The 11,758-nt window shown below is 40.2% G+C and overlaps 1 non-coding gene across 1 annotated transcript; it reads right to left on the reverse strand.

The window, feature by feature from the left end:
- Positions 1-8,791: 8,791 nt before the first annotated feature.
- Positions 8,792-8,863, reverse strand: trnae-cuc (transfer RNA glutamic acid (anticodon CUC)). The gene has a single exon. It is a non-coding gene; the product is annotated as a tRNA-Glu (tRNA).
- Between the last annotated feature and the right edge of the window lie 2,895 nt (positions 8,864-11,758).

The following is an 11,758-nucleotide window of genomic DNA, read 5'->3' on the forward strand; positions in this document are numbered from 1 at the left end:
TGCTTTGTCAGGGTTAATTAGTGGAATTATTTCCTTATTAATAAAAAAAAAAAGCAAAGGGTGGCTACTTTGAAGAATCTAAAATATAAGACATGTTTTCAGTTATTTCACACTTTTTTGTTAAGTAAATAATTCCATATGTGTTCATTCATAGTTTTGATGCCTTCAGTGAGAATCTACAATGTAAATAGTCATGAAAATAAAGAAAACACATTGAATGAGAAGGTGTGTCCAAACTTTTGGCCTGTACTGTATATGAATTACATTTATAGTGAAATGAAAAATTCTATTATTGATGGCCATAATCAAAGGCAAACGTAATGTAGAAAGAGAAGCCTGGCAGTCTGTGTGGACAGCGCAGTACCAGACTGATGTCATGAAGTGGAGTATGTACGACATGCCAATTCGTACGCCATTATTGGCGTGTTATCGATGCCTAATCGCTTTTTAGCGTGTTTATCAACGCCGTTGGGCCTCCGTTGACTTACATTACCTTGCGATTGCATGTGAATTGAACCGTTGCTTTCTTCTCGCGATAACCCACCAAGTGGCATGTATGTTTACCCCTGCTGTATACAGCGTAGACATACTCGCGAATAGCTCTAAATGCATACAGATAACACGCCATTTGGCTTAAGAAAGTGGGCGTGTATGTTTACACAAAGTCATGATGTCATGCCGGCAGTACGGCGAGGTAGCTGCACAGGGAGGGGTAGGCCATGTGACCTGGAGTAAGAGAGGAATATAAGTTGCACATATTGCGTGTCGATATATAAACGGTTGTCAATTCATGACACTTTCTCAACTCTTAATTTTAATACTTAATATATAATATTAAGAATAGTTAAATAAATGAATAAATGCTGCACGATAAATACCAGGTTTCAAATGGAGCCTGTAATTGATATCGTCGAGTTCCCGATCAAAGCGCCCTCACTCTGAATGAATAGTGTGACTCTCAAATTAGGACGAAATGCTGAGACGTCATTTTTGTCGGACTGAACTTGTGGCTTTGCTCACAATTTGGCCAAACTGAGAAAAACGTCCACGTTTTGTTGCATTCGTCCAATCATAAATCTACCCTGTTTTGACCCGTATGCCTTTTCTCAGCCCTATTTTGCCCCTATTCTCTATTGACGCCTTTGTCCATATCACTAAACCAACCTCACTTGAGTCTACTGTTATCATATGACTGCTCTTATTTAACTGTGATTCTGAACTGGGGGTTGCCAAACCAGAAAACCCAGTTCTGGCCCTGTGAGAGCATGAAAACAACACCGTCGGTGCGTGACAGTTCATAAGCTCTTTGTTCTTTTGAAATTCTCCTGAAATCATTGTGCAGCCAACTTTGTGTGGCCTAGAAAACTACTCGGCCTATATGTTACATTTTGGCTCAATGGTGCAAAAGTGATGTGAAAAACTGCTCTTTCTGATTTACAGTAGCAGTTACTGTAATGCAATTCTCTTTTGGTTATAGCAGCAAGAAAAGCTACATTTACTCAATGCTCTGTATTAGCAAGCTCAATACAATGTGTACTGAACATAAAGGACAAATATGACCTGTACAGCTTGTAGCCTTTATAGAGATGTTGTTTTTTTATCGATGAGGATTTTCAATCAGTGCATTAAGCTATTCAGTCGTGTTTCTGGAGAGGTCTTTGGTCTGTTATGTGAGTTTGATTGTAGCGTGATCAATCTGTGGAATGTCAGACTGGTTATGGTCTGGGATTTGGAGTCCCACTGTGCCCATTAACAAACCATTACGTTGAGTCTGCTGGTCTCAAGTGCACTTGTGTTAGTGGAAAGTGAGAAACAGTCATTGTGCTCTTATGGCAGTTCCGTCATGTATTGGAACCGTAAAATGCCGCAAATAAAAAGAAGTCGAAGGGCAGTGAAACTGCGCTGCACAGTGCAGTCACTATTATCATTTGTTCTTTGATCTCAATATGTTGGTGCTTGTTAATCCACCAGTGCTTCACGTGAAGAGACTGTATAACTGGAAGCGTAGCGCTTCACCTAACTGGATTGTCTCTGTAAACAAAGCAGACACTTAATACTACAAACTGTAGTCTACTGGCAACCTTAACGTAGCTCGAGCAACATTGGTGCTTTTGAATAAACTCAAAAGTAGAGCACTTATGCATGTAGCGGTGCACAGTCATTTACACAGCAACCATCCTCATATCTCTGACTCTTATAGCGTTATGGATGCATTAGGTTTCACTCTTTAAAAAAACAACAACAGCCATGCTTAGTAATGTAGAAACCCATTCAGAGCAGACAGACGGGCAGACGTGTTTATCTGTCTGAACCAGTGCTGTCTTTGTGTCTGAGCCTCCCCAGGCTGCTTTTACTGACCTACATCCAGACCTGTACTCCCTAGTCACTATCCACTTCTCTCTCTCTCTCTCTCTCTCTCTGTCTGTCTGTCTCTCTCTCTCTCTCATCTCTGTTTCTCTCTCAGTCCTACCTGTGTATCTGGTTAAACACACAGGCTGTATTTTATTTTTTATTTTGTTTGAATACCAGATATGCTATTTTCCTATTTGCAAAAATAAAAAGCAAAAAAAAAATGAAAATGCTGAATCCTTGTTATTTGATGGATGCTTCCTGAAAAAAAATTGTTACGGCATTTATGAGGACAGAATGGGAGTTAGGGTAATAGCTAGGTTCATACACAAGTGTAGAATATGGGAGAAAATAAGTATTTTTTAATGCACCCGCTACCATTTTACGTAGCTCTATAATGATTTTATTGTGTGGAATGTATGGTCCCATTTAGACATCTACCAGCAAACGATTGTCAACACTGATTAGACCCTCGATGGTGTTTTAAGCCCCCAATGTCTCCATCCAGGCAGCGCTGCGACTGTTTACTTCATGGCACCTAACCTTAACCATAACCCTAACCATAAATTTATGGACGGAGACTAGGGGTGGGGGGAAAAAATCGATACAGCATAGATAGTATTGCGATATTTTTACACAAAATTTTCCTTTGGGGACATCATTTGAAATTGGGAAAAATCTGAAGTTGGAAAAAACGGTAATACATTGCAATATATCGCAGAATATTGCAATATGTTTAAAATCGCAATAATATCGTATCGTGACATAAGTATCGGGATGATATTGTATCGTGAGGCCTCTGGTGATTCCCTCCCCTAACGGAGACATTGACCATTGAGGGTCTAATCAGTGTTGACAATCGTTTGCTGGTAGATGTCTAAATGGTCTACGTATTCTGTGATGTTGTATGATTCGGATCCACAGTCACTTACTATGGGTCTGCCGACCAGAACAACAAAGGGGACTGTCCAAGTCACAGGAGGCTTGTATAAATTTAAAGTTATTGAGTTCAGAGTTGAAATTCAGAATTAAATGTATTCTCAAATGTATTCTCAGTATTCTGACTTTAAACTCAAATAAATTTTTTCACATGTGGCCCTAATCCTCTTCCGTAATTAAGGGACAAACTGAAATTTAAATAAATGATTCCCATTTTTGCTAAAGACCCCCTGGAAACCCATCAAGGGCCCCCCATTTTGAAAACCACTGCTCTGAAGGCTGTTTTATGCTTCTGCGTCGGGGTTGCTTTGCATTGCGGTGCATTTCACCTCCACATCGCTAGCGGGCAATACGTCTGAGGTTATCTGCGAGGTGTCTGCCAGCCAGTTTATGTTATGTTGGCGAGCTAACTTTAGCACAACTGCCCACAAAGTACTGCTTGCTGGAGAAGTGCTGATTTCAAAAGGTTAACTGACCTATAGAGACGTTACAAACTGATAACCCCGTCATTGTAACCAAAATATGTCTGAGTTTATTTACAAAGCTGATGTCAGTGAACTAGCATGTTGCTACTTCGCACAGTAGGCTGCTGGAAACACCCACTATCAACACATAGGACCAGCTGACCAATCACAGTCACACAGGACCAGCTGACCAATCACAGTCACACAGGACCAGCTGACCAATCACAGTCACACAGGACCAGCTGACCAATCACAGTCACACAGGACCAGCTGACCAATCACAGTCCTTGCGGAGGTGCATGTGGAGGGCTGGAAGGGGGGTTCGGGGCGACCCAGAGGGCTCTGCGCAGTACACTGTCGATTCGACGCAGAAACGTGAACCAGCCTTTAGGAAGCAGAGAGGAAGCTGCAGCTCTATCTACACTAAGTCTCCATAGACAGTACATATAAACTTGACCAATAGACCCCGTTGCTCTGGACGGAGACCAGTGAAGGATATCAGAAGCACTTTTCCGGTGATCTCTTCCTTTACTGCGCAGCCTCCAACTGAGAGAGACAACGTAAATGTGACGTGAGCAACGTGTCTGAAAGTGTGAAGTCTTCTGGTAGCTGTGAGAGAGAAATCTCAATCATTCCCAATCTTACAGAGACGGAGAGTGTAGGTATATGTAAGGAGATAACATAGACACAGGCTAATTACTGATCACTAACATGCTAGTTAACATTAGTAATTACTGATCACTAACATGCTAGTTAACATTAGTAATTACTGATCAGTTAACATTAGTAATTATCACTAGTTAACATTAGTAATTACTGATCACTAACATGCTAGTTAACATTAGTAATTAAACCTAAACAGCTAATGGAAGTCCAAACTGCCTGTGAGCTTCTCCTGTACTATACGGTAATCCCTCTACTGTGTGACAGTAAGTCTCGTGGTTATGACCCAATCGTTTTACCTATTTTTATAAAAGCGTCTGCTACGGAGCCATAACGTGAGCTACAAGGTAATGGAGCCTTTTATACATTGTCGTGTTTCTTTAGAAATAAACAACAGACAAATAGAGTCTTTAAACTTTTTTGCAGTTGGAGCTCCCCAGTTGTGATTGGCTGGGAGGGAGCACCAGGAGGAAACTGGGACTTACGCTCTTTGACACTGTTGCTAATCTGGCACGATGCAGTCCCCAAAAAAAAAAAAAAAAAAAAGCTGCTCATCTGATTCTTCTGTGATTTCATTCATTAACTGCAGCCGAGGCGAAGAGAAAGTGGGCCGCAGCGGGAGGACAGAGGAAGGAAGGGAGTTTCCTTTACCACACGCTGTAATCCAATATCATAGCTGACAACAGTTGTGACCAGAGGTTACTGTCGGACACAGTACTGTTTTTCTTTTTATAGAGGAACAGTACTGCCCTTTAAAGAGCTATACAGTACAGGCACACCTTCTCAGTCAATGTGTTTCTTTATTTTCATGACTATTTACATTGTAGATTCTCACTGAATGCATCAAAACTATGAATGAACACATATGGAATTATGTACTTAACAAAAAAGTGTGAAATAACTGAAAACATGTCTTATATTTTAGATTCTTCAAAGTAGCCACTCTTTGCTTTTTTTGATAACTCTGCAAACCCTTGGTGTTCTCTCAATGAGCTTCATGAGGTAGTCACCTGAAATGGTTTTACCTTCACAGGTGTGCCTTGTCAGGGTTAATTAGTGGAATTATTTCCCTTATTAATAAAAAAGCAAAGGGTGGCTACTTTGAAGAATCTAAAATATAAGACATGTTTTCAGTTATTTCACACTTTTTTGTTAAGTACATAATTCCATATGTGTTCATTCATAGTTTTGATGCCTTCAGTGAGAATCTACAATGTAAATAGTCATGAAAATAAAAAGGAAATGCATTGAATGAGGTGTGTCCAAACTTTTGGCCTGTACTGTAGGTTAGGAAGATAATCACTGTGAACTGGATGAAGGTGCATGAACCCACTGTGACACAATGGACACATAGACTGAAACAGATATACATGTTTGAGAAGATGACAGCAGACTTGCAGTTGAAATCGGAAATTTTTCGACAGAAGTGGGCACTAATTGAAAATTAGCTTGAAGTAAATATTTAATATATATTAATGTTTGAAATATGCAGACAATGTACTGGTACGTGGTGTATTGTCCGAGCTGCTGTCAAGGACTTTTGTATTTATTTTAACTTTGTTTTTGTTTTTTTATATGTAAATGAAAAGTTCAATAAAAACACAGTTAAAAAAAAAATAGGTTTCTTCTGATCAGTAAGTGTGACAAGGATATGTCCGTCCTAAAGCTTAAGAACAGAGGGGAACTTTGTTATTCTATATTAAAGGTGCAGTAGGTAAGACTTATAAAACTACCTTTCTGTCATATTTGCTGGAACTGACCCTATGTTCCAGTAGAACTACATGACATTTAAAAATAAAATAAATCCAGCTCCTCTGGCTCCACCTACAGTCTGTAGTGAGATTTGCAAAAATCCACCGCTCCCTGTTCAGATGCACCAATCAGGGCCAGGGGGAGTGTCTAACTGTTCAGATGCACCAATCAGGGGCATGCACGCATTCATTCTCCCATGTTGGGGGGGAGGGGCTTAGGAGACCGTTTTGGGCTTTAGCAGAAAGGGAGGGAGGGACTGAGAAGTTGTTGATGTTCAAATCTTTTGGGCTAAATGCTGGATCTTCCCAATCCTACCTACAGCACTTTTATAGACAGCTTGAAGCTGATCCTGAAACCAAACTGAATTCATACAGGAATCGGAAAAGCAGCCCGAAATTACATTTTTTTTTACATTTTTCAGTCTGTTTTTAGTTATAACCATTGAAATAGAATGGATCCGGGTGGATCATCAAGACTATTGGTCCTCCTGGTTGTCAATCATTCTGGTGATATGTTTACGTCCCGAGCTTTCAGGTGTGTGTGTGTGTGGTGAGCTTGAGCTCCGGTTTCAGCCATTCATTGAAGCATTGAAGCTTTTGGGAGAATATTTCACACGCTGGCGTGAGCTAAAAGCACAGGTTGGGCTTCCCACTGATGCCTCAGTCGTGAAGTTTCTCATCCACAGGTAAAGTTTGGCTATTTGGAGAAATCCATTTAAAATCACTGCTAGTAGAAGTTGGTGTAAGCTATGATTAGCGATGCTAGCCCTGGCACAAGTCACGCACCGCGCACACACGGTAAACATCTCAATTTGTGAAAAAGTGCAAATCTTCTTTGGATGTGATATGATTTAACAGCTGTATACTACTATCTCTGTATGGATGTGATATGATATATAACAGCTGTATACTACTATCTCTGTATGATGATATGATATATAACAGCTGTATACTACTATCTCTGTATGGATGTGATATGATGTATAACAGCTGTATACTACTATCTCTGTATGGATGTGATATGATGTATAACAGCTGTATACTACTATCTCTGTATGATGATATGATGTATAACAGCTGTATACTACTATCTCTGTATGGATGTGATATGATGTATAACAGCTGTATACTACTATCTCTGTATAGATGTGATATGATGTATAACAGCTGTATACTACTATCTCTGTATGGATGTGATATGATGTATAACAGCTGTATACTACTATCTCTGTATAGATGTGATATGATATATAACAGCTGTATACTACTATCTCTGTATGGATGTGATATGATTTCTCAGGTTAAACTCTTTGTAAAACATGAACAAACACATACAATGTATGTCGCAGAACTTTCTTTTATTCTCCAGTTTGATAGTCAGTTATAACGGAAAAAGAACAGAAATAAACTACTTTAACGTAGATTTTCTTTAGGGCTTTACTACGTGCATAAACTCCAGTACTGTATGATACTGATACAAGCGTTTTAGGCAGTATCGGAGGCGATATACCGATACTGGTGATACCGATACCGATACTGATCTCACACAAAACCTAATGTTGTTCAACTTCTTTACATCAAACTGTGTATCTCTTGATGTGTAAAATTATCTTTTAAATTTACACACATCATTTGTGAAATGCACAATTCGAACTGGACCGAAAAAGTTATTATTATCCCGTTCATATTTCTTTCGAAAGACAGGTCCCATGGACCCGAAGTAGCTCTGTGTAGGGTACATGCACTAATGGAGGGATGTCAGATTGAGGGGGGGGGAGAGCTCCGAGCAGGTTGGGGTTCGGGGATGCCAGTGTCCAGCAAGGGGGGTGAGCTTCGCTTCAGAACTCGTAGCTCCTATGGCGCCAGTTTGATGCTACAAATCGACCACTTCCCGTTAGCATCCCATTGACTCCCATTCATTTTTACGTCACTTTGACAGAGAATAACTTTACATCTGAAGCGTTTAAAGACTCTATTTGTCTGTTGTTTATTTCTAAAGAAACACGACAATGTATAAAAGGCTCCATTACCTCGTAGCTCACGTTATGGCTCCGTAGCAGACGCTTTTATAAAAATAGGCTAACGATTGGGTCATAACCACGAGACTTACTGTCACACAGTAGAGGAATTACGGTATAGTACAGGAGAAGCTCACAGGCAGTTTGGACTTACATTATCTGTTTAGGTTTAATTACTAATGTTAACTAGCATGTTAGTGATCAGTAATTACTAATGTTAACTATCATGTTAGTGATCAGTAATTACTAATGTTAACTAGCATGTTAGTGATCAGTAATTAGCCTGTGTCTATGTTATCTCCTTACATATACCTACACTCTCCGTCTCTGTAAGATTGGGAATGATTGAGATTTCTCTCTCACAGCTACCAGAAGACTTCACACTTTCAGACACGTTGCTCACGTCACATCTACGTTGTCTCTCTCAGTTGGAGGCTGCTCAGTAAAGGAAGAGATCACCGGAAAAGTGCTTCTGATATCCTTCACTGGTCTCCGTCCAGAGCAACGGGGTCTATTGGTCCATTATATATATGTCAATGGCGTCCAGGAGGTGAACCGTCCACATCCGGGCTGCACGGGGACCTGAACCGCCCCCCCCAAAAGTCAGTTCCCTGACCGGGAATCGAACCCGGGCCGCGGCGGTGAGAGCGCCGAATCCTAACCACTAGACCACCAGGGAGCACGTCTAGATTGGGCATGTAATAACAGAAATCGGCCTGTTGTGAGCTCTGTGACGCACTTTAGCTTAATTGTTTTAGAGATAGATTAGGGATTTTTATAGAACTCTCTCTCTCTCTCTCTCTCTCTCTCTCTCTCTCTCTCTCTCTCTCTCTCTCTCTCTCTCTCTCTCACAAACACACAAACACACACACACACACACACACACAGGCACCGCTACCAAAAATTCAACATTGCAGGTGGTGCTGAGTGGAGCGTTTTGGACTAGGTTTTTGCGTGCGCCAGTGAGCACCCAAGGAGGAAAACATAAATCGGCGCCTATGCACACACACACACACACACACACACACACACACACACACACACACACACACACACACACACAGAGACTGAGAGAGAGAGAGAGAGAGAGAGAGAGAGAGAAAACAATACCAGCGTTGCTATCGCAGCTAGTAATCAACTCTACTGCAGCTCTCCATCTCCTGTCTGAAATGCACTCCTGCACTTTGTCTCTGCTGCTAAATTCTATATATTCTATAAATTCTATATATTATATATATTCTATATATTCTATAAATTCTATATATTCTATCTACCTTCACATCTCACTGTGAACCTACTTCTAACAATCAGTGCTCTGTTATAAGTCTACTTATGCCCTGTCTTCTGTTGTCTGTCCTGTCCCTTGCCTTAAATGCTAGTAGTAATTGCACTTTATGTATATCTATATCTATAGATCTATATCTATATCTATGTCTATGTGTGTGTGCACTAAATGTAGCCCGTCTCAAATGCCGTTTTTGTATATTTTAAATGTACCAGCGTGCTCAGTGTGTAACACCACTTGATCCACGGTGAAACGTTGTTTCGTCTCACTATATACAGTGTATATGGTTGAAATGACAATAAAACCCACTTGACTTGACTTGGCCTGGACAACTGAAGCCTGCTGAATATGAATATGAGTGAGTTTGTGAGTTATTAAGTTACAACCAATCCCATTAACCCTTTGTGTTGTCTTTGGGTCAAATTTGACCCGTTTCTCAAATTGTCCATATCAGAAATATAATAACTAATAACTAATTTGGATGATTCCATGATTCCTGTGGAAATCTACAGCGTCGGTTTGTCCATTAATTTTACTGTCTATTGTGGGGGGTTGGGGGGGTTTAAAGCGTCCAGGACCCTTCCTGACAACCGCCCCCCCAAAAGTCAGTTCCCTGACCGGGAATCGAACCCGGGCCGCGGCGGCGAGAGCGCCGAATCCTAACCACTCTATGACGCGCTTTAGCCTAATTGTTTTAGAGATAGATTAGGGATTTTGATTCATATAGCACATTTCATTAAACAGTCAACTTAATGTGCTTTCAAATGCACGTGCAAATATAGCCTACACACACACACACACACACACACACACACACACACACACACACACACACACACAGACAGACAGACAGAGAGACAGAGAGAGACAGAGAGACATTTATTTTCTCTTTTTATTGTCTTCTGTATGGTAATTTGTTATGTATGAGCTCCTCGGTTTGGTTTACATTCTCGACCCGAGGCAAAAGTTCTGTTTTTGAAGTGGATCCGTAAATATGCTCTGTTTGTTTCTATACCTTTGTTCTGAATGCATGAATTAAAATAAAATCCCAAAAATAGAAACGTGTCCCGCTGCTGTCCCTCAGCTGTCCGCCAGGTGGCGCGTTTGTTCTGACCATAACGGAGCAGCCGGAGCCTGCTAAATATGAATATGAGTGAGTCTGTTATGGGTTATTAAGTTACAACCAATCCCATGAAATGCTTTGCATCAAATATAGAAAAGGGGATTCACCTGTGTGTGTGTGTGTGTGTGTGTGTGTGTGTGTGTGTGTGTGTGTGTGTGTGTGTGTGTGTGTGTGTGTGTGTGTGTGTGTGTGTGTGATATATAGCCCTGTGATAGATCGCTTTTGGCACAAAACCTAATCATAAAAACATATAGAGAGTGAGAAATTACAAAATGCAGTCAGGGAATAGGCCTAGTATATATATATATATATATATATATATATATATAGTGGTATATATATGGTATATATATATGGTATATTATAAATGGTAGTGAAAAGAAGCGTTAAACGTATAAAAAAGAGACAAAAACATTGAAAAAAAGAGACAAAAGTGTCGATAAAAGAGACGAAAACGTGTTGATGTTCAGGACGACAAGTACATGGTCGAATGGAAAACAACACAAACAATATAGAAAAGGGGATTCACCTGTGTGTGTGTGTGTGTGTGTGTGTGTGTGTGTGTGTGTGTGTGTGTGTGTGTGTGTGTGTGTGTGTGTGTGTGTGTGTGTGTGTGTGATATATAGCCATGGGATGGATCGCTTCTGGCCCAAAACATATGATAAAAACATATAGAGTGAGGAATGACGAAATGCAGACAGGGAATAGTATAGCCTACTGCATATAGACTTAGACTGCTTCCCTCACACACCTCTTTGCTTTCATTATTTCCATAATTTAATTATCAACAGGTGCCAGCTATGTTTTCACACATTAAATGAGATGCTCTCTCCTTTATTGGCACCAAATCAAATAATTTGACAGTGCATTCATTCATCTGTTACCTGAAGTAGCTGCAACATGGCATAAAATATTTAGGAAATTCATAAAATTTTCTAAAAAGTTATTCTCTAATAATTTGAACTTGCAGAATCGTTTTTATTTAGGCCTACCGAGGCGCGCTAAAATCCTTGTTTTGATTTGTCGGCAACAGGAATTGGAGCAACAAGTTGTAAAACACAAGCCCACGCTAGAGAAATAGTAGGCTAAGTCGTGTAAGTTAGAAACATCACGCGGACGTTTTTATTTGTAATAATTGTGTAACTATGTGGTAACAACTAAATAAT

The sequence above is a fragment of the Perca flavescens genome, chromosome 4 (genome assembly GCF_004354835.1).
Source record: "Perca flavescens isolate YP-PL-M2 chromosome 4, PFLA_1.0, whole genome shotgun sequence".
Taxonomy (NCBI): Eukaryota; Metazoa; Chordata; class Actinopteri; order Perciformes; family Percidae; genus Perca; species Perca flavescens.